Source organism: Acinonyx jubatus, chromosome C1 (genome assembly GCF_027475565.1).
Source record: "Acinonyx jubatus isolate Ajub_Pintada_27869175 chromosome C1, VMU_Ajub_asm_v1.0, whole genome shotgun sequence".
In the NCBI taxonomy this organism is placed as follows: domain Eukaryota; kingdom Metazoa; phylum Chordata; class Mammalia; order Carnivora; family Felidae; genus Acinonyx; species Acinonyx jubatus.
This window is the reverse complement of record NC_069381.1, coordinates 209583637-209605953: the sequence shown is the minus strand read 5'-3', so window position 1 is coordinate 209605953 and position 22317 is coordinate 209583637. Positions and strand designations below refer to the sequence as shown.

The window sequence follows — 22317 nt, the reverse complement described above, 5'->3', positions numbered from 1 at the left end:
TGAGCTTGGCTAATGTGAGCTCCATGAGGCCTACCCATCAGATCTCTGAGCCTCCAGGCCTGCAGGACCTCCCTTGGGAATCCCCCCAGGGCAGGTGGCTCCAGGAGACCTGGGAGACCTGGTCATGTGTAGATTCAAACTTATTCACCTCATGGTCTTTGATGAGGTCTACACGGGGTGTATGTGGCCTGAATGTTTCTTACCTCTACAGCGTCCCGGGTGATCCATCTTGCCTTCAATGCTCTCATTACAGTCCCAGGGACCCAAGATACACAGACTTTTACCAGGTTCTCTTCCCTGATAGCATCTGTGAAGCTGTATCAGTTTTCTTTGGCTGCTGTAACAAATGACCACATATTCAGTGGCTTAAAACACCACAAATTTATTTTCTGACATAGGTCACACTGGGTGAAAATCAAGAGGTTGGCAGAACTGCATTCCTTCTGGAGCTTTCTCCAGGGGAGAACCTATTTTCGTGGCTCTTGAGGCGTCCAGAGAATGCTCTGTTCGTGGTCCTTGGCTCTTGGCCCCTCCATCCATCTTCAAAGCCAGCAGCAAAGGGTTGGGTCCTTCTCACACTGTACCCCTCTGACTTTCTCTTCTCCCTCTCTTCCACCTTTAAGGACTCTTGTGGTTATATTTGGTCCACCTGGATAATACAGGCTACTCTCCCTATTTTTAGGGCCCGCTGATTAGCAACCTTAATTTCATCAGTGTCCTTGATTCCCCCTGCCGTGAAACATAACACATTCACAGGTTCTGGGAATGGGTATGCGGATATCTTTGTGGGGAGGGTGTTATCCTGCCCACCTCAGAAACCCTGAGGAATGCCCCACGGTCCACAAAATCTTCCTGGTTGCTGCTGGTCACTTCAGCTGGTGTCTCTCCTTCCTCACCTCTGGCCACCTCAGAACTAGCTTCTCTGGAGTGTCCATTCTCCTTGAGAACTCAAGGGTGGGCGCAGGCATCACCCCGATTCCCCAAGGCTCAGTTAAAACAGGATGAAAAGATCACCATAACAACTGGCACCAAGTGTCCTCTTAGCCAGGGAAGCATCTTGACAACTGTGAGGGTAGAAGGTGGGACCTGAGGGTGGAGGTGTCAGTGTGACCCTGGGTCACAACTCAGGGGCTCGAGACGGAGGGAGGGAGAGATAGAGAGAGAGAGAGAGAGAGAGAGAGAGAGAGAGAGAGAGAGGAGGGTCAGGAAAGCAGTGGGGTGAGAGAATCCTGCCAGAAAGAGGCTGGGGCCCATGTGGAAGCCGGCCTGAGGCTGTCCCCTAGGGACAGAGTGGCCGTGGCCATTTTAGCTGGGGACATGCTGGACTGAGAAGCCAAGTTTGTGTTTCTGGGACATGAATCCTCCCCATCTCTCTGTAGCCCCCAAACTTCAGAAATGCCCAGAACACTGATGACTGCCTGTGGACGGGGAGTCTTGGCAGAACGTTGGGGAGAGGCTAACAAGCATGGTGGCCAGAGGGGTTCATGGAGGTGTCAGCCACCCCTGCCCTGGGAACTTGCAGAAAATCTGGGAGGGCTTTGGCCATCTGTAGTCCCTGGAACAGAACATCCCACGGAGGGCTTTCCTTCCCCAGACCCTTGAGGTCCAGGAGCCAATCTCACCTAGAGCTCAAGGGATGGCTAGAATCCAGCTGACTTTGAGATCTCACAGCTAAAGCCAGGCTGTACCCTTCAGCCATACATTTCTGAAGGTATGGGGATAACAGGAGGGCATTCCAATGTGAAGAACTCTCAAGGTGGTCACCAGGTTTTCAGGCTCCCTGTGCCCAAGCTACTCTACATCAGGCTTCCCCCTCTCTGTAGCCTAACAGTCCCCTAGAGGACTCACCTTTGACCATGTGGTCTCTACCTGAAGTCCAGTAACCCCCTCTGTCCCCAGTGTAATCTTCTCAGGGTCCAACAAAAGGGAGAAACGTTCTTTCTAACTCTCCCTTCTTAGATTCCAGGCCACTCCAAACTACATCTAGTACAAAATGGAACTGACAGATGTTTGTGTTCCTTGGGGTCAAAGAGTAGGTAGGCTATTTTTAAGGCTCTTGATACATGTTGCCAAATTGCCTTCAGAAATCACCTGAGAATGTCCTCCCTACAGTTTTGCCGGCACTAAGGACTGCCATTGAACAAATCTCTGCCAATTTGATATGAAAAAAAAAATCTCATTTTCATTTTCAGTCCTTTGCTTACATGCGAAGAAATATACACACTATCTCTTTTGAATGGGATGAGTAATAATGAAAAGCCTATTTCAAATGTCATTAAGCCTCTATTTAGATATGAGACAAAATTTCAATTCATATGAAGAAGGGAAGGTGCTGTTATCTGTACAACTTTTGTTTTGAGAGTTTGGGCTGGGGGAGGGAAAGGAGAAAAACAAGAGGAAAGCAAGGAAGAGGAATGAGAAGAGCAGAAGAAATAAAAGTGGGAAAGAAGAGGTAAAAAGGCAAAACCTCAGAATTGACAAAAAAAAAGGGGTTTCTCTTTTTAAATGGAGTTCAGAAAAGGAAGAGCAGGAAAAAAAAAACTGTACAAATTGCTCTTTCCATGGGCTTCTTCAAATAAATTGTAAGCAGTGCAATGAGCTAAAAGAAAAAAAAAAAGAAAGAAAGAAAGAAAAAAGAAGCCTTGGAGATGTCAAGTCCAGCACGAGCTCTGTGACTGTGCTCTTATCCTTCACACTGGAGCATGGCTGGCTGGCTTACGTCCCAGGTACAGCTGACTCAGGTTCAAGGTTGGCCGCTTCTGCACACCTCACAATTTCCATCTCCCTGCGTGGTTGTTTCCCACTGCCGGTGTCAATGCTTTCACTTTGCCATTTTCCATTCACAGTCATAAAACCGTAAAGACGTGCCTCTGTGAAATAGTCCCGTGACTGGCAAAACCACGGTGGTACAGGCCAAGAGGGGCAGGTGCACTGCCAGCTGTTGGACGCCACGCAGGTGCTCCAGGCCGTAGTTCAAAACGCAGATTTGTCTCTGGATTGGGTGTTGGAAAGGGGTGGAGGGCGTGGGTCTGTGTTGCGGACAAGGGTGATAGGGCTGTTGGCAAGTTGAGTCTACCAAAATCAAATATGGTGAAGTTGAAAGCAGATTAGGTCAACCACGGTTAAGCATCATTAACCTATGATGATTCTCATTTACTTTGTGGGGCTCATTCACGTATGTGACGGAGGGGTTTAGTTTGGAAGCATGTCTCAACCCTGGTAGAGTCCTGAAAGGACCACACTGAGCTCCCACCTGGCGTGGTGCTGACTGGCCCAGGACGTCCCCGAGGGTCTAACGGGCCAGTCCTGTTTGCTTGTGTCTCTGCCAGAGCAGAAACTCTGCCCGGGCTGCAGCTGGACCCGGGTGTGGTTTGCTGCAGGACCTCACCCTGCCTCCGAGGGACCAGCTGCCACCACAGTCAACTCCTACCAACCTTCTTTCATGGATTTCTTCTCTTTGCCCGCTCCCACTGACCTCGTGACATCTCAGCCCAGTACTTTAGGATGCCTCTCTTCTGTGAAGGACACTTTTTTAGTTTATTAAAGTTTATTTATTGAGAGAGAGGGAGGGGGGAGAGAATGCGTGGAGGAGGGCCAGAGAGAGAGGGAGACAGAGAATCGCAAGCAGGTTCCATGCTGCCAGCAGCCGAGCCCGCTGTGGGGCTCGAACCCACAAACCATGAGATCATGACCTGAGCTGAAGTCAGACGCTTAACCGACTGAGCCACCCAGGAGCCCCAAGGACCCTTTTTAATGCAACCATCATGCGCCAGCATCATAGGAAAGAAAGTTGAAAGTCACTTTAATATCATCTACCACTCAATCCATACTCAGATATCCACCCCCCCCCCTCCCGCCCCCAGCCTCCTGGAAACCTGCCGCGTCCTCAGGCAGCTGCCTCCCTGACCTCCCTGACACTCGCTCCCGCTCTGTGTCTCTCAAATCCCAGCCACGCAACCCCACCTCCCCCTAACGCGGGGCTTTCCTGATCCCCCCGCCCTCCACCGTGTTTCTGCACAGATCCCCTGAGCCTCCGGCTCTTCAGTTGTTCTCTGTGCTTTGTTGGTGACCAGGATCGGCTAGCACGGAGAAGAGCCCGGGGCCGGGGCAGCAGGCACCGTCCGTCCTTCCCTTGGAGGCCAGGGGAGGAAGGAAGCGGTGCGGGCTCCCGCAGCATGGTGAGAACGTAGGCCTCGTTTGGCAGAGGAGGATATGGGGGCATCTTATCTGTTCAGGTATCTCCCTTCTGCACCAGGCAGCACCTGCGGTTGGGACGGAGCCTTAATTCAGCACCGCACTGCATCGGCGGGGCCTAGTGGGGCACCTGTTGCCCGCAGGGCCTCTAGAAGGATTCCTGGCGTGAGCATGGGCCGGGGGGCCTTCTGTGGCGACGCTGGGCCAGTGGCCTGTGCCTGAGGGGTCGTGATGAGCGAGCCCGATGTAAATTTGTGACAGAGCATTCGGTTATATTCTTCCCGCTCCTGAGAAAGTCTGCATCTCCTGGCTGACATCATTCAGTGCTGAGTCATTCTCGGGGCTCCCACTCACGCCGGCATCCTCACTCTCGCCCTGAGGAGGAGCCCTCGTGCTGTGGCACAGTCATCTCGGCTGTGGGCTGTGGATGTTTCCCTCTGAACTAACCGCAGTGGTTACTGGAACCATGTCCCCTCCAGTCCCCTCCGCGAGTTTTCTCCCCTTCATCTCTAAACTTGGGGGGTTTCCCCGGGGATTCGAGTCACGCTCATGAGGCCGGCACACCTCCCAGTCCCCAGACTCAGGTGTGATGGGACCACAGGCGCCTTCAGTTTTTCCAGGATCTAACTTCTGTTCTGAGGACCCCGGGCTTGGTTAAGTCAGGATTTCTCCTCTTTCCCCAGGATTGCATGAGTGCGGGGGTGAGGCTGTGTAGGGAGTGCGGGGCCGGTCAGACTCCAGTCCTTGAGACTTCTTGGATCCATGCTGAGTGACATCCACAGAGGTGGCCTGGGCCATCAGGTCCCACAGGCTGTGTTAACCCGTCCCCATTCCTCCCAGCTTGGATGCTCAGTGGCTTCCTGCCCCTTCACAAGCTCAGGGTTCAGCTATGGCCCCTGATGAAAAACCCCAGAGCTGACTGGATGAGGCACCTCATGGTTTTCCACCCACCTTTGGGTGCACAGAGGTCAGACAGGTGCTCCCATGCCGGGCTGGGCCGCTGGGGTCCCTGGGAGGCTTGACACACTGCCCCGGTCTCTACCTGGGCAGGGGGAGCATCCCCACCGTCCTCGCTTTCGGATCCCCACACTCCACTTGGGGCTCGGTCAAACCAACCCCCTGGGGCTCTGCTCCCTTTGTGGGCACAGAAGAGGCAGGCACGGGGCTCCCTCTCAACGACCTGCCAGCATCTCGGGGTGTTTGCAAGGGAGCCATTACCGTGAGGCAAGTGAGGCCAGGAGGGGCGTGGAGGTCAGCAAAGAGCAGGCAGAAGACCGACAGTGGCCTTGGGGCCTTGACAACTGTTGGACAGAAGCTCTGTGCCCTGTGGGGCCAGAGTGGCCATGACCCAGGGGTGGCCCGATGGGGTTCAGGATTCCTCGGGCATTTGCTAGGGGACAATGAAGGATCTAGAGGAGAGTCTTGAGGGTCAGCTGCTCTTGGGAGGTGAGTCCACTAGCTGCCCCCCCCCCCCAACCCCCAAACAAGGTTTCCTAGTCCCGGTTGTTAAGCTCACAGTTCTAGGAAAAACCATAAAGTCACATGTGGGAGGGATGTTGATTCACCCCTTTCCACATGAGGTTTGCCCCGTCTGGTGTCCAATCTTAGGTAACTTTCATCACTGCCCTGGGCAGTCTTCTCCAGGTCCTTCCTGGAACCCCAGTAGCCCAGGGATGTTGCTATGTGAGTGACAAATGATGAAGGTGTCATAGCGGAGAGGTTTCTTGCCTGACTCTTCTCACTTGTCCTTACTACTGGGCCTGGGTGGGGGGGAAGGCAGGCAGAACAGGGCTGGCCTGGGGCACCCCATGCCGGGCTCACCACGTCCCAGCCCAGAGCCCGAGGAGGACTCAGCTCTCCAGGCTCTTGCTTCTTGACTCCATCATTACCTCTGTTGTCTTGACCCCCAGCTCCCTGGGCCGGGGATGCCCAGAGACAAACATGGGACCCCTGTCCATTCCAGAAAATTCCAGAGTTCAGACATCTCAGTTCCTGAGTCCACCCAAGCTCAGAGACTGGCTGAGCCTCTTGATTCCCCCGCGGAGGGACTCCTGGGGGAGGGAGAATGTGCACAGGAAGGTGGGGCCACGCCAGAGCACCAGCTAGGCAGGTCTCAGCAATGTCCCTGGAGGGAACCAGCCAGGATGCTGTGCCCCCCAGGCCCCTGGATGGGGCCTACTGGGCTGGCTTAGGTTGTAGAGAGGCTTTGCCCTGGGAAAAACACACCTATTTCCAGCCCAAGCGCTGCCTCTGAAGGCCTCCGTCAGGGCCTCGGTTTCCTCATCTCTGCAATGGGCACAGCTGTGCTGCAGGCAATTCTCTCTCAAGAATTCTCCGCCTCTGAGGTCACAAGGACAAATCCTAAAGCAACACAGGCCGATGGACCTTAGATTCCAGAACCCTGGGGTCAGGTTCTCACCTGCTCCCTGGCAGCAATGAAGAAAAAGCAGCCCTACCATTACCCTACCCCCCGGCACTCCCCCTTCCCCTGCCCCTTCCCTTGCCTCTTCCCCCCTACCTGCTGCCCTCCAGCCCTGCCTCCTGCAGGCCCCCACTCTGAGCCCTTGGCCCGGCCCTCCTCCTGCTGGCCCACCTTGCCTGGCCAAGCTCCTGCCTCTCACCAGCTGGCCCCCTCCTCACCTGGACGCCCACAAGGCCCACTGTCCCCACATGCTCCCTGGAGTCCCCTGCTGCCCCTGCTGCCCCTGCCCTGCCAGCCCCCCTTCCCCACCCTACCTCCCCTTTTGCTGCCTGGCCTCCCTCTCTGCTCTTCACTCCTCCTTTGCCCTGGACCCCCCTTCTGGCCCTTGTCTGGCCTCCAGCCACCCGGGCAGACTGCTCAGCCGCCCCTACTCCCCTCCCACCCAGTCACCTCCTCCCACCATCTCCCCACCCTCGGGCCACCCTGCAAACCGTCCCAGGGACCTGGCCCTCCTGCCAGTGGGCACCTGGACCTCTCGGGAATTCGTGAGTGGGGCACCTGCTGGGCACAGGGAGCAGCACAGGCCTGGCAGGTGTGGGGCAGCCTCGAGGGCCCTCCGGCGCTCCAGGAAGCCCCCATCTCCAGAGTGAGCTCTCAGCCACGTGGGGGTCTGGCCTGGGTCACCGGGTAGGTGCCCCTCCTCGGGATCGGTCTGCAGGCCAAGGAAGAGGTGACAAACAGCTTCGTGTCCACACTCGAGCCCCTCCAGGCTCTCAGAGTTACCACTGGGAGGGGGTGGCTGGGCTCAGTGGACTCGGGGGATCTTTCCCTGCAGGGCCGTTCCCTGCCCTGGGGCCAGGCGGGCTGGCCTCCCTCATTCAGAAGGGGCAACGGTGCCCTGTGCCTGGTACACACCCTGTTCTCCAAGCCAGCCTCCCCGGGAGACAGCGACCAGGGCTCCCTATGGCAGAGGGAGGCTGTGGCAGCGGGGGGGAGGGGTGTATGGTGCTGAGTGCTGGGTTGGGACCCTTCACTGAGCAAAGCACCCTGCTCACTGAGGGTCCTGGCCCCTCAGAGGGCAGCTGCTTAGCTTTGTGGTTGTGACCGGCCATCAGTGTCCTGCTGTGTCAGGACTGTGCTCCTGCAGCCTCCCTGGGCCGGCTGTAGGCTCCTGGGTGTTGTGGGAGAGAATCCCAGCTGGCGGTGAAGGCTGTCTTCGGGGGCTTCTCTGAGCCTCCCGGGCCTCCTGGCCTCCGTGCTCTGCTCAACTCCCTTCCCTGCAGGCCCCAGTACAGCCAGAGCTATTCCTGTTTTCCACCCAGGACAGAAGCAAGAACAGGCTAGACCAGCCAGAAATGGGGGCATCCGTGTTTGTACTCTCCTGTCTGCCTGGCTGGGCCACACAGCCTGAACTGTGCAACAGGGATACTGGAATCCGGAGGAGAGTAAGTGGAAGATTCCAGGTACTCTTTTGACTTGATCCTCCCAGTTCCTGTGCAACAGGAACTATGCAATGTCCTCTCCTGTAAGAAAACCAATGACCCAGCTCCTTGGAGCCACGGGGAAGGACTCCTGTCACCTAGAGCACCCCAGCCTCCCAGCAATGTAAGCGCTGGGTTCTCAGAGGCTCAGCCGGGCCCCAGGGCTAAAAAGGGCTCATTGTTCGCTGGTCCATCGCTGTCCATCTTGCAAGCTTGTTCTCTTAGGACAAGCTTCCAAGGTGCACGCTGCTTGCTAGCCCAGGTGGGGACATGGGAATCACGTAGCCGACTTTCCTTCCCAAGGGCTATTTGGAGGTAACATTTAATGAGCTCTTAAGAAAGGCCAGGCTCTCCTGCTTTAACTGGGAGTTGTTTACGGAGACCTGGAAGAGAGGCAGCTGGAATCAAAGTTCTTATGAACAAATGGTTGGACGTTGAGGCCTTATTTCCTCTCACCCAAAATGATGTCCTTCACGGCTCAAGAGGAGCAAAAAGAAACAAGGCCATGAGACTTCATGGAGAGCTTATGGCTGCCCCAGTGCCTTGATGGTGCCTGGGTACAAGGGCCCAAAGCCTCCTCCTGCTAGGGATTCTGTAGAGTTTCATAGTTTCCGGAACTGGGAGGATCAAGCCAAAAGAGTACCTGGAATCTTCACTTACTCTCCTCCGGATTCCAGTATCCCCAGCACCAACCAGTTAAAGTACCCCAGCCTTTCTTTCCTTCAGATGAGACGCCCTCAGGAACGAGCAAATGTTTTTCAATGCGATATGAAATATTTGTTAAAACCATTTCCTCGAGAAACGGGGCCAAAGGCCAAGGTATGCAGGGCTGGCTCAACCATTTTTCAGTCATCTGGTTATAGAAGGAGAACCCTGATTGTACTTCTTGTGTATTTTAGGAGTAGTAAACAGCATTACATGGTCTTTTATAAAGAAAACCGATCCCGTCTGAAGCCCAGCCTGACAGCTTCCCTTCGAGAGGAAGCTCGGACAGTCCTTGCCTGGCTAGCTTTTTATGTGAGGTTTTACCTGAGCCCCCCCATTCCTAATATGAGAACAACTAACCAAATTTTAAAGGATTCAGACATCTTGCTCTCCTGGATAAATTCTCTGTTTTATTTGGTGATTTCATCAGCAGCTACACTGCGTAGTTTATAGATTTTGAGAGTTTAGCATTCATATTCTCCTGGATGAGGACTCTTGCCACGTGATTTTTTTTTTTTTAACAAGCCAGGGCAAGACTTTTCAATGGGTTACAGTTTTACCCAGAATCCACACACAAACAATTACAAATTGTTACATACTATGTTTTTATTTAGTGTTTCCAATATATGTCATATTTTTCAATATATATCAACCTAGAATCTGGGCCATCTTATCCAAGGAAACCAACTGAAAACTTGTTAAGTTTGTGTTTAATTTGTTAACATGTGTTTTACAATTTATTTTTTTTTTATATTTAAAGGTTTTAAAAATGTTTATTTATTTTAGAGAGAGACAGAGTGCGAGCTGGGGAGGGGCAGAGAGAGAGAGGGGGAGACACAGAATCCGAAGCAGGCTCCAGGCTCCGAGCTGTTAGCACAGAGCCCGACGCGGGGCTCGAACCCACGAACTGTGAGATCATGACCTGAGCTGAAGTCGAACACTTAACTGAGCCACCCAGACGCCCTTGTTTTACAATTTCTTACCAAGCTTAGGAGACCTGAGATCTGGCTCACGTTTAGACCAAAGAGTTATATAGGAAGAATCATCATAAATATTACTTACCACTTAGTCTCCAGGCAAACCACCTAATCAGCCTATGGTAACTTGGGTGCTAAAGAAGATTCCGGTAATTCATTTTTGTGTTATGACAAGCTTTGACCAATTTATCTTTAGGGATCATGCTGGACTCAAAGTTTTTATAGACAATTGATTTCTGTAAGCTGAAACCTACTTCTTGATGCTTTCCTTGCTGCTCTGAGTGAGTAGGACCACGAAAGGCATCGCTGTCAGTAAGATGTTCTTGATTTCCCCTCCCGAGATTTAGTACTGGCCCCTCCTCACTTCAAGGCTCCTTCATGTATTGACTAGCCCTTCGCCTTGACCTTCCTTTGCCTTTTGTGACTTGCCTTCTACCTCTGACCAGCTCCTTTCTGTCTTCCCGTGTTCCAATCTGTCTGCCTTTTACTAGTTCTCTTCCCCAGAGTTAGCTCCTAGATTATTTTCTTACACTCTGAATTCTTTTCTACAACCCTGCAAGCTTTCTCCACTGTCCTTACCCTGATGACTCCTTCTTCTATATCTCCATGGAGAGTGGGTGGCATCTTTGGATACCCCAAATCCTTGGGTCCAAAATGGAACCACTTTCTCCCCAGTCTAATCCTGGAACCCAATGCTGCTTCTCCTTTTGAATTCCCCCGTGACCCATCCAGTCCCAACGTCAGAAACCTCAGAGTCATTGTGGACTCCACAAACAACCTCCTTGCTCTCACCTAGTTCATTTTGGTCCCCTGGTCTCCTAACCACTACTGGAATCCACATTTCCTTCCACCTGTCCTTCACCCTCAGTTCAGGGACCATCTCCTCCAAGAAGACTTAGAGTATAAAGCAAGTTTTATTCATCTGTGTATCTCCAGTGCCACGCATAAATGCTTTAATGCTTTATCAGTGAACCGGAAACATCATACTTAAAGTTGGATCTTTCTGAAATGGCAAATTGGCAGGAGTGTGTCCCCCAGCGTCAAACTCAAGAAATAGGACTCATTCTGCTTCTACAAAGAAGATATCTGTAAACACTTGGGATGGTGACTTTATTCTCTGTGGGTGACTAGATTTAATGTTTATTTGCCCATTTTACAGAAGTGTAGGGAAAGACTATTTCCTCTTCTCGCTTGCATTTTCTCTCCTGTGTGTTTCCCATTAAATTGTCAACTGCTTGTTTATTTGCATAGTTGTCATCATAATAAAAAATCCCATCCAAGTGTATTTCCTTCAAGTTATGGTATAGCTTATATATTATTCCATTTAGCTACAAATCGAATACATTTCATTTCATGCAAGGTACACCATAATTAACCAAATGTTCACTATTGTAAGCACTGTGATTTTCATTGCTCATAGGTAATTCTCCATAGGATTCATTCTTCAGTTGTTTGTTTTTATTGGGTTTGGGACGCTTTGAAAACCAAATGACTCTTGGAATGAAGGCTGAAGGAATATTTTCAAATTTTTCAACTGCGTCCTGAGGTAGCCGGGAGGTCTGGGGACTTCTCCTTGCTTGGCCCTGCCATGAGTAATTGGATTATGCCACACGGTGGAAAAGTGACTATGTCAGTGTCGCTGGCTCAGGCCAAATTTGCAAGTCCCCTGGCTCTGTCCTCTCTGGGGGTCTGCTGAACGATCTGTCACCTTTTCTCCCGCTAAGGGCCCTGGGCATGGGGTGCTTGGGATGCTGGGACTGCCGATGGGGGATGGACAGGTGGCCACGAGTCAGCTGTGCAATAACGGAGCTGCATAGGATCTAAGGGGGGTTCAGGGTGTACTTCCCTGGGAGTGCTAGCTCTGTGTGTGTGTGCATATGCGTACTTTTTCTGACTTCAGATCTCCTTACACATTTGTGTGATGTGTGTGAGTGTGATTTGGTGCGATGTGATAAATACATGTACAGTAAAGCATTGGATTGCGAATGACTTGTTCTGCGAGTGTTCCACAAGACGAGCAAACATTTATAATACATCTTAACTTGATGAACAAGCCACGTCTTGTGATACAAGTAGTATGGGGTGCCAAATGTCGCATGATCACAACCGAGCCAACGGTTCTCTCTCTCTCCCTGAGGGATTGTGGGTGATCATCTCCCATACTAGGATGCTCTGTCTCAGGCTGTGGTGTTTGGCAGAAATCAGTGATTTTCAGAACGTTGGAAGGTGCCCACAACTGGGACTAGTGTATTTTTTGTCACTTCAAAGCACCTACGGACAGTCCTTTGCTTTTCCAGACAAGAGTGAGCTTAGGAATACTTTGCTTCATTCTAGGTCAGGCTGCCTGCAGAGAGAGACCCTTTCCTCCGCTACCTGATTGCCAGTTACATTAAATACATGACAAGAGTTTATTAACACTGTACCGTAGTCAACATCCGTTGATACGATGGCCCCCATGCAGGAAAAGATTCCACCGAGCTGATAACGGTGCTTGAATTAGTGATAGCGAAAGTCGTCCTACACAACAACTCTCGTCTCATCTCCCTCACAACCAGCCACAGAGGCTTTCACAGCTAAGTGCAGATTAATTTGTTTATTTTTCTTTGTATCTTCTTTATTATTTTGTATTATATTACAGCATTGCGATCACTTTTCTATGAATATTTTTGGGGTGTGGAACGAATCATACGAATCATCTGCGTTTCCATGATTTCTTCTGGGGAAATTCGCTTTGATGTACAGGTGCTTTGGATCACAAGTGTGTTTCCGGCACGAAGGATGCTCGCGAACCAGAGTCTTACTGTATTTGGATACGAGTGTGTCTGTGGGAGAATGTGTGCGTGCGCGTCCTTGGAGGTGTGTGTGTGAGGTGGGGGTGGTCCCTGTGCCTCTGTACATGTATGTTCGGGTGCGTCTGTGCGCGTTTCTAGGTTTGGGTGTATCTCTGGGTGTATACGTGTGTGGGGGGGTACGTGCCCCTGTGTGTGTGTGTCTAGGGGTGGGTGTGCATGATTCTGGCTGTAAGCCCGTGAAGATCTGAGGGAAGACCACCACACGTAGCACAGTGATTCTGGACTCGGGGACTGAACTAATTGGGCAAAGCCCCCTTGATGGCAAAGTGGGATGCTGCCCATTTGAGGCTCCCTAAGAGCCATGAAGAAGGAAAGACTTCCTGACGGAGAAAATAGTGAGCAGACACATGGAGTCCCATTATCCTTTGCTGCCCGGGCCCCTCATCCGCACAGGAGGCCCGGCTGGGGCTGGGGGAGGCCGCCGGCCCGGGGACCACACACCCTCCTTTCCACAGGGCTGCCTCGTGTAACCTGAAGCCCCCCTTCTCTGATAGGTTCCAGACCTTCCCACATGCTGACAGCCAAATGCAGCCCAGGTGACTCACAGCCCCTTTGTCTCGCTGTGGTGCGGGGAGACTTTTCTTGGAAATGTGTTTCACTGCGGTGTTGAGGCCGGGGTGCCTGCCAGCCCTCTGTGAGGGCAAGGGGAAAAGTACCCGCTCCACCCCCAAGTGTGTGCTCTCAGACCCCGGAGACGCTGCAGTGAAGGCTGCTGTGTGTGCTCACTTGTCTGCGTGGAGAAAAGGAGGGGCCCGTGTGCATTCTGGAAGCCAAAGAGGGTCAGGGCATGCTGGGCACAGTCAGCTAGAAGCAGAGACCCCGGGGCCAAAACCCCAACAGGACAATGTCCTTCCCTGGGGGTGAGGTAGGGCAAGAAACTCACAGAATGAAAAGAGGGCCGGTCCCCAAAGCTTCCTCCCTGACCCATGGTGGCCAGCTCATCCGTGTTTGTCAGGGGCTGTCTTAGAGATCCAGTATCCCAGGGGTCCCCACAGCCTCGGACACCTGGGATAGCTGGTCACACCAACCCCATCCCAGGTAGCACTGGGGTCTCCCGAGAGGAAGCTGCCTCTTGCCCAGGAAGTATCCTCACTGACTGCATTGTGTGGGGCCCAAGGGTTGGGGCATGTCTGGGGATTTTGCTCAGCACGCTCAGATTGGTCAAGTCTGGGTTTTCCTGCTGCTTCTGGCCTGTGTCCAGCTTCCCTGGCACCAGGAACTTGGGGTTGGGGCTTTCAGTGGGAGATTCAGGCTGGTAACAGCTGTCAGTCACCTCAGTTTGGTTTCCACACCTACCTCCCCAAGGTCCTGGGGCAGAAAAAGTCAATGGAGCTGGGGCAGGGAAGGGGTTGCTGCTGAGAGAGGGGTTCAGAACCCAAGCATTGATTTTGACATTGTTGCACTTCTTTTGGTGAGAGAAGTGTGAGAGGTCCTGCCCCTTTTGCAGACTGAGGTTTTGTGATTCTAGAGCCAGGGCTGGGGTAGAAGCCACCAAGTCCTGTCATCTGAGGAGGAAGGCCATCAATCAGCCTTTTGGGTAAAAAGGTTCAGAGGAGAAACAGCCAGGGCAGTGAAGGGTCCCCCCAGACAGGCAGCACAAGTGCCCAGGCCCGTGCCCCGTGAAGGCCAATGAGCTGTTAGCGGTGAAAGGGAGTTTATCAGGTGGGCGAGGAAAGCGTCTGACCCCAGGTGGCAATCTGGTCAGGCAAGGGGGTGGGGGCAGGACGGGGTGACCAGAGTCCCCTCTGGTATGGCGGGAGGCTTTAAGGTGACTGTAGACATGACCTCAGAAACGAAAGCCAGGGACTTCTGAGGCCAAGCTTGGCTAGGGAAGGCCTGGCAATCCTTGGCCGAAGTACCCAGACATCCCTTCCTGACTCCTCCCTGTAAGCACCCATGCCCTAATGTCATGCAGCAAGGCCTCCCCGCTCCCCCCGCTGCCACAGCCTCCCTCTGCCATAGGGAGCCCTGGTCGCTGTCTCCCGGGGAGGCTGGCTTGGAGAACAGGGTGTGTACCAGGCACAGGGCACCGTTGCCCCTTCTGAATGAGGGAGGCCAGCCCGCCTGGCCCCAGGGCAGGGAACGGCCCTGCAGGGAAAGATCCCCCGAGTCCACTGAGCCCAGCCACCCCCTCCCAGTGGTAACTCTGAGAGCCTGGAGGGGCTCGAGTGTGGACACGAAGCTGTTTGTCACCTCTTCCTTGGCCTGCAGACCGATCCCGAGGAGGGGCACCTACCCGGTGACCCAGGCCAGACCCCCACGTGGCTGAGAGCTCACTCTGGAGATGGGGGCTTCCTGGAGCGCCGGAGGGCCCTCGAGGCTGCCCCACACCTGCCAGGCCTGTGCTGCTCCCTGTGCCCAGCAGGTGCCCCACTCACGAATTCCCGAGAGGTCCAGGTGCCCACTGGCAGGAGGGCCAGGTCCCTGGGACGGTTTGCAGGGTGGCCCGAGGGTGGGGAGATGGTGGGAGGAGGTGACCGGGTGGGAGGGGAGTAGGGGCGGCTGAGCAGTCTGCCCGGGTGGCTGGAGGCCAGACAAGGGCCAGAAGGGGGGTCCAGGGCAAAGGAGGAGTGAAGAGCAGAGAGGGAGGCCAGGCAGCAAAAGGGGAGGTAGGGTGGGGAAGGGGGGCTGGCAGGGCAGGGGCAGCAGGGGCAGCAGGGGACTCCAGGGAGCATGTGGGGACAGTGGGCCTTGTGGGCGTCCAGGTGAGGAGGGGGCCAGCTGGTGAGAGGCAGGAGCTTGGCCAGGCAAGGTGGGCCAGCAGGAGGAGGGCCGGGCCAAGGGCTCAGAGTGGGGGCCTGCAGGAGGCAGGGCTGGAGGGCAGCAGGTAGGGGGGAAGAGGCAAGGGAAGGGGCAGGGGAAGGGGGAGTGCCGGGGGGTAGGGTAATGGTAGGGCTGCTTTTTCTTCATTGCTGCCAGGGAGCAGGTGAGAACCTGACCCCAGGGTTCTGGAATCTAAGGTCCATCGGCCTGTGTTGCTTTAGGATTTGTCCTTGTGACCTCAGAGGCGGAGAATTCTTGAGAGAGAATTGCCTGCAGCACAGCTGTGCCCATTGCAGAGATGAGGAAACCGAGGCCCTGACGGAGGCCTTCAGAGGCAGCGCTTGGGCTGGAAATAGGTGTGTTTTTGTCAAGGACCAGAAAGAGGTGGGGTCTGGGAATGGAGCGAAGAATCCCGGATCAGGCTGGAGGGCCGGACTCAGTAAGAGAGCCAGGCTGCAGACACATCCAGGCAGCTGGAAGATGCTAGACCTTCAGCCGCCCGGGGAGACTGTCCTCGTCTTACCATCTTCTTAAGTTGGACTCTGAGGGTGTGGTTTAGGCGAGGCCTCGGGACCTCATCATACTCGTATTCATTCACACTCATTCATCACGTCCTCTTCTCGTAGAAGACGTGTGGGTCCAGTTATTGTAACGAATCCTGAAAATTTTCCCCTTCCATAATAGCTTTCTCTTCATGTAACATTACATGGCTTCTATGATGGAGTTTAACGTGTTTTCACAGAACTCTCCATGGTTTTAAAATTATTTAATGCATAAATTAAGACTTCTGGTCACCTTAGAATGAGGATCCACCCAGTTCATGGAGAATTTTCTACCTTCAAAATCAACAAGGAGAGGATGAATTTTTGTTCTTGTGACATCTGCTGACGTTTTCTGTGCCCTGCGGCCACCTCTCAGAAACCACAGTGACAGCTTGAGGGAGTAGAGTCCCCTGAGGAGACAGGTGGGATGGGCTGCAGGTGGGGGTGAGTTCCTCTAAGCTGCAGAAGCACCTTGAGGTTGTTGGTTGGGTGCAGACAGCACTGGTTTGAGGACAAAGAGCCTGAGGTTCATGCCTGACTCGCCAGATTTTCTCTGTGAAGCTGGAGGCAAAGGTGTCATGGATGTGGGGAGCTGGGGGAGCTTGGCACAAGGGCTGACCTTCGGCCAAGAAGGGTTGCTGGAGCCCTAAGCCCGCCATTTCCAGCCCCAGCTCTGCTCTGTGCTCTTGGGGCGCATGTAGACTCGTGACTCGGCCTTGCTGCACCTCAGTTTCCCCACCTGTAAATGAGGCTAGTGATAGTCTACACCTCATGGGTGGTTTGGAGAATGTACTGAGTTTATTTATAAAGTGCATCGCTCACTGACCCTTAGGACTCCCGATATAAATGGTGGAGGGTTGTGTCTCTGTCATTAATGAAGTCTCCTTGCAGGGCTGGGGTGATAGCGGTGGTGGGACGGGCAGGTATTTGATGACAATAAGTAAGCAGAAAGGAGGACTCCATGTGGGGGGCCAGCGGCACTCGGGACAAAGGGCTTTCGCCTGAGAGTGAGAGTGTTTCCTTCACCCCAGGGAGGTGGGGGGGTGCTGGGACCCCTGTAACTCTGACCTGCCGGGCACTAGGTAATGGAGAAGTTTTTAATCCTCCAACCTAGGCTAAAAAAAAAAAAAAAAAAAAAAAAAAATTAATTCAGAGATATCCAGAAGGAAACGAATACCACACTTACTCTAACTGTGGAGGAGTGAAGGTACACACATTATCGAAGTGCCCAAGACAGTTTACGGGAACAGAAGAAAGTACTATTAACACCCAAATCGACAATGTCCATGCAGCAAAACAAATATAAAAATGTGTGCCCATGGGGAGGGGTCGGGAGGGGTGGTGTGGGGAGAAAACATGTCACAAAAAAATAAGACAGACATTTAATTCTCTCTCTCTCAAAAATAAATAATAAAAAATTTTTTAAAATGTTTAAAAAAAGGAAACATGAAGAGAAAACGATTTCAAAAGGATCCACCCTTTCCAACCCCCAACATGTCCCTAGGAAACATACAAGTGCAGCCCAATAGCTGTGGCTTCTGAGAAGCCAGGGGGAGGCTATAGGCCAGAAGCCCCCAGGGCCCAGGCAGGAGTGGCAGGGAGCCCCGATTGCCAGGTGGGAGCAGAGGAAAGGCCTGGAAAGTCCTGCACCCCCACAGGGCATTGGGGAGCCTGAACTAGAAGCTCTTGTGTTAACCTGGGGGCATCCACTTCGGGTCCTGAGATGTTCCGAGGCTCCCTAGAAGTGCCGGCCTCTCGTGTATAAACCACAGAACCTCTCCTCCCCTGAGTGCAACCAGAGGGGAGGCTTTGTGTGTCCGTCTTTTCCAGAACCCCACGGTCTTTACAACCTTCCCAGTGAAGGGCCCTCTCTGCCTGATGTGGAATTTCGGTCTCTGGCTTGAGGACAGCCTTTGCTCAGGGGGACTTGGCCCCCCCACCCCCAATTCGGGCCATAAATGGCTACAGGCAGGACGATGCAGGGAGCAGGGAGCTCTGAAAGAATTACGAGAGCCGTGGCAGAAACGGAAGGAAAGCCCACACCCAGTTGTCCAGAACTTCAGGCCTGCAACCTCAATGCTACATTTCCAGTGAGAACCGGAGGGGGCGTGTGGGAGGGGAAGGGGTGAGTTCTAAAGGGTTGCTGCCCCCTTGTGTGTTTTACTCCACCCTGCCTCGACATTGTGAGTTGTGACCTTGAAGCTGCCAGCCACCAGGTGCCCACTTCCAAGGAGGCCGAACATTTTCCGTCTGTATGGGTGGCTATGACGGCCCAGCTGTCTTTTCAAGCAACTAGGGGGGTGGGGCAGCGTGGGGGCAGTCCTTGGGGACTGGGTTCAGACCCCAGGAAAGGGCCTCATTTCTGCTCCAGTGGAGTCAGGCTAAATGCATAGGACAAGCTTGGGGACAGAACTGTGGCAGAGCCTGAAATTTTGGATCAGAGGGTGGAGGGCACAGAGGGGCTGGACCCATCCCCCTCTTCCTGCCTTTTGGTCCTCAGTTTCTCCTGCCCTCCCTTCTTTGCTGAGGCATCCTCATTTCTGGGACCCCCTGCCCACCGCCTTCAGTTTTTTATGTTGTTCTTTTTCCCGGAGACCACTGAGGCTGACATAATGGCAGTGGGGGCTGGGGGTGGGTCTCAGCAGCCTCAAGCCCTGCACCCCACTTGTCAGGCCAGCTCCTGAAAACAGTTTTTCAGAGAGGTGCTACTGTCTGTCTTGATCACCAGTGCCCGGTTCAGAGTCGTGATCAATGGATCCTCGTTGGCTAGATGAATGTATGAGTGCGGTTTCCAGAAGTTAGACCAGGAGCCAAGCTGACGTAGTAGCTATGTGAGGTTGTGGCTACTTGAACCTGGGGCTGCCTGAGGCTCTCACTGGAACCAGGCTGCCTCAGATGACGGCGACCCCCTTCCCCTCCCGACTCCTTTCCCGTTACTGCTGTTGCCCTCACCCCACCCTGGCCCTGCCACCCGAGTTGGTCTGTCCTGTGTCCAGTCCCCGAACTGCCCATCGCACCGTAGCTGGATTTGGGTGGCTGTTGGAAGAAAGGCACTATACTATAAAGCCAGAGCTTTCTCTCTGATGGGATGGTTTCCTGTCCACTGAATTTGTTCCCCGGGTCCTCTGAGCACCCCTGCCTTTATCCTGTCTGGCCAGCTCCCCCCCCCCCCCAGTCTCGGCTCCAGCTAGCCCCCCATGTCCCCAGGCTTCAGCTGCACAGAGACTCCTGGCCTCACCCAAGATGTCAATTTCCTTCCTCCTTTTGTCTGCACTTAGGCTATTCTCTGTGCTTCTAGCATCTTCTGTCCCTACTTTGTCCCCCGTCCCCGGTCCCGGGGCAACTCCCCCAGGTGGGATTGGGGGGCATCCTGATGGCTCTGGCCCAGCTCTTACACCCTGTGATGCCCCCAGTGGGTAAGTCTTCATCTCTGGAGGAGATGCTCCATGAGTACAGGGAGAACTTCAGTCGCTGAAGGAGGAAATTTAAGCAGCATCAGGAGAGGGTGTGGTGAGTCCCCAGGTGCTGAGGAGCCGCCCTTTGCCAAACCCAGAGTGGCTCTTTTCTCACCCTGCACGCAAGTGACTCTGGAGCTCAGATGCTACCCCAGGACACTGGTAAGGTTGGAGGTCTGAGCCCCCTACTCTGGGCTTGCCAGCTGGTGGGCAGGCAGGACCTCCCACCTCTGCCCCCACACCAGGCTTCCAAAGCTTCTGATTTGTTCGGGAAGGTGAGAGGGTGGGCAGGGTGGCTGCTTCTGGGAGGTTTAAGGAATCTTCTGAGAAAAAAGTCTTCATATTTGTGATTCCCCAGGCCTGGGGCGGGGGCAGGGGGAGGAGAGGACCTAGATGGAGGGACGGGAGTCATGGGTGGGGCCTTGGGCAAGTCCCTGCCTGGCCTACCCCTGAGGAGGGTCTCTCTGGCCCAAACAGGCTCCTGCCTCGGGTGGGGTCCCCCATCACGCTCCCAATGAAGGTCATTAGCAAAGCTCTTCAAAAAAGGGTGGGAGACGGGGCGCCTGGGTGGCTCAGTCAGTTAAGCATCCATCTTTGGCTCATGATGACTTCAGCTCAGGTTGTGATCTCAGGATTCATGAGTTCAAGCCCCTCGAGCCCCACAAGCCCTGCGTCGGGCTCTGTGCTGACAGCTCAGAGCCTGGAGCCTCCTTCAGATTCTGTGTTTCCCTCTCTCTCTGCCCCTACCCCTCTCGTTCTCTCTCTCTCTCTCAAAAATAAACACACATTGGGTTGCCTGGGTGGCTCAGTCAGTTGAGCGTCGGACTTTGGCTCAGGTCATGATCTTACCGCTTGTGAGTTCGAGCCCCGTGTCATGCTCTGTGCTGACAGCTCGGAGCCTGAAGCCTGCTTTGGATTCTGGGTCTCTCTCTCTCTCTCTGCCCCTCCCTTGCTCTCTCTCTCTCTCTCTCTCTCTCTCTCTCAAGAATAAATAAAACATTAAAAAAAATTAAAAAAATAAACACACATTAAAAAATTAAAAAGAAAAGTAAGGGTGGGAGATGATTTGTATGCAGCACAGCTTACGTCATACACAGTTTTTTTGTGTTAAAAGAGGGAGAAAATGAGAACATACATGTACATATGTTGGTGTAGAAGCTCTGGAAGAAGCTGTCATCAGGGGTACCCTGAAGGGTGGGTGGTGGGTGGGCACTGGATTTGGGGGCCCAGTGGTTGGGCAGAGACATCTTACCGTATGTGTTTACGTATGTATTTGGATCATGTGCACGTACTCAAAATTCTAAATCAAAAGCAACAGCAATAAAACAGAAATAGTAATTACAAAAGAGAGGATAGCCAGGGGGCGAGGCTCCCTTTGAGGAGGGGCTGAGTGGAGAGTCCCCCGCCGTGGGCCCCCACGTGCTGACCCCTTCCCAGGGCTCCCGACGCCGCAGGCCCTGGACACCTGCATGGCTCCTCCCTGTCCTTCCCGGGACGCTTCCAGCTTCCAAAGCTGCGCCCACGACGCCCAGGCCTGGCCGACTCATGGGGGCTTACATCGGGCCAGGGGCCTATGGGGGCCTTGCTGTCTTCACTCCCAGGCCAGCTTGCGGCCCAGGTCAGGGAGTGAACTTTGTTCTGCCCATAGCACAGGCACGGGCAGGATCAGAGTCATACAGTGACAACCTAAAAGGATGTCATGGTTGGCTCTGTGAACCTCTTCTCCCAGGGATGGGGACCCCATGCTCTGGAGGGCCAGGCGACCTCCCCACGGTCACACACAGCTGTTGTTTCTACAGAGATGGCCCTATGCTGGGATGAACTACCCAGAATGGGGAGTTTCTATTCCTGTAGACACCCGAAAGTCACAGCGTGCCCGGCCTGTAAAAATAGCCCGTGCTTTGGTCTCTAACGGGATCTCCCGGTCCCTCCCCAGCATCGAAGCTGAATCCGTCAGGGTGTTTCGGCCCAGATTCTCTTGAGCGGCTGCCATCTCTGAGGGGGTCCCTGCTGAGAGCCACCCAGGGTCCATGAGTGAGTCTCAGCTCTCCCAGCCCTGCATGTGGGAGGCGCGGGGGAAATCTCTGCCTGAAGGGCCCTCGGGGACTGTGTGGCCCAAGGCCGAACCATGTTGCGGTGGAGGCCCTGGCGTGGGAAGCCAGGGCCCAGCACGGCTGCCCACACCCACCCTGCTGCCCGGCCCTTGAAGATGCATGTACAGGGGCTGACGCGTCCCCCGGGCTGGGGCCTTCCTGGCCCGCCAGTCCCCTCAACATGAAGGCGTGCACCATCGCACTCCTTGTGTGGACAGCAGTTCTGAATCCTGAACCCCAGAAGGGCTGGAAGTCGGGACAGCCTTCTTCAGACGCTGGCTGTCCCTGTGTGACCCCCAGCCTTTCTTCAGTTGTGTCTCACCTCTGCGCGTGCCGTGCTTCTTGCACCCCCTTCTCCCTGTTTTTTTTGGAAGCTGAGTGAACATCAGAGGGCCTAAGAGTGAGACCGTCCCCCTAGAAACATGTTTCTCATGCCCCATTCTCGTTCGCTTGGTGGGGAGGGACTCCCACACAGCCCCTCTCCAGAGCCAAGGGAAAGAGCCCCCCCTCACCACCCCCCCACCCCGGCCAGACAAGGCTGGGGCTAGAGCCATTTGAAAAGCATCTTGGTCCCACCCCCTCATTTCACTGATAAGGAAGCCGAACCCCAGAGAGGGAAGTGGTTCTCTCCAGGGCAGGCTGGTGACCGAGCTGGGACGACAAGTGACATCTCACGGCTCACTCAGCTGCACCGGACCCCCAACAGGTAACAGCCCCCCGGGCCACTTAGAAAAATCGAGACACAGAGGCCACGGACTGACCTCGTTTTCCTGGATGGCGGGTGACTTCCTGAGGCCTGCTGGTGCTTTGTGGTCTGGGCTCCGTCCACACCT

General features: G+C 54.0%; 1 protein-coding gene across 3 annotated transcripts in view; it reads left to right on the top strand.

Annotated features, from left to right (window-relative positions):
• Window positions 1-22317, top strand: part of GPR55 (G protein-coupled receptor 55) — a 43564-nt gene that overhangs the window by 5722 nt on the left and 15525 nt on the right. The window contains exons 1-3 of one of the 3 annotated variants that reach the window (XR_008295606.1): window positions 6108-7303; window positions 7939-8061; window positions 12114-12590. The exons of 1 other annotated variant lie outside the window; for it this stretch is intronic. The gene's annotated coding sequence lies outside the window, so the exon portion shown is untranslated. Of the gene's footprint in view, window positions 1-6107; window positions 7304-7938; window positions 8062-12113; window positions 12591-22317 lie in introns of those variants that run through there. One more of the 3 variants, XR_008295607.1, reaches the window with a different exon arrangement.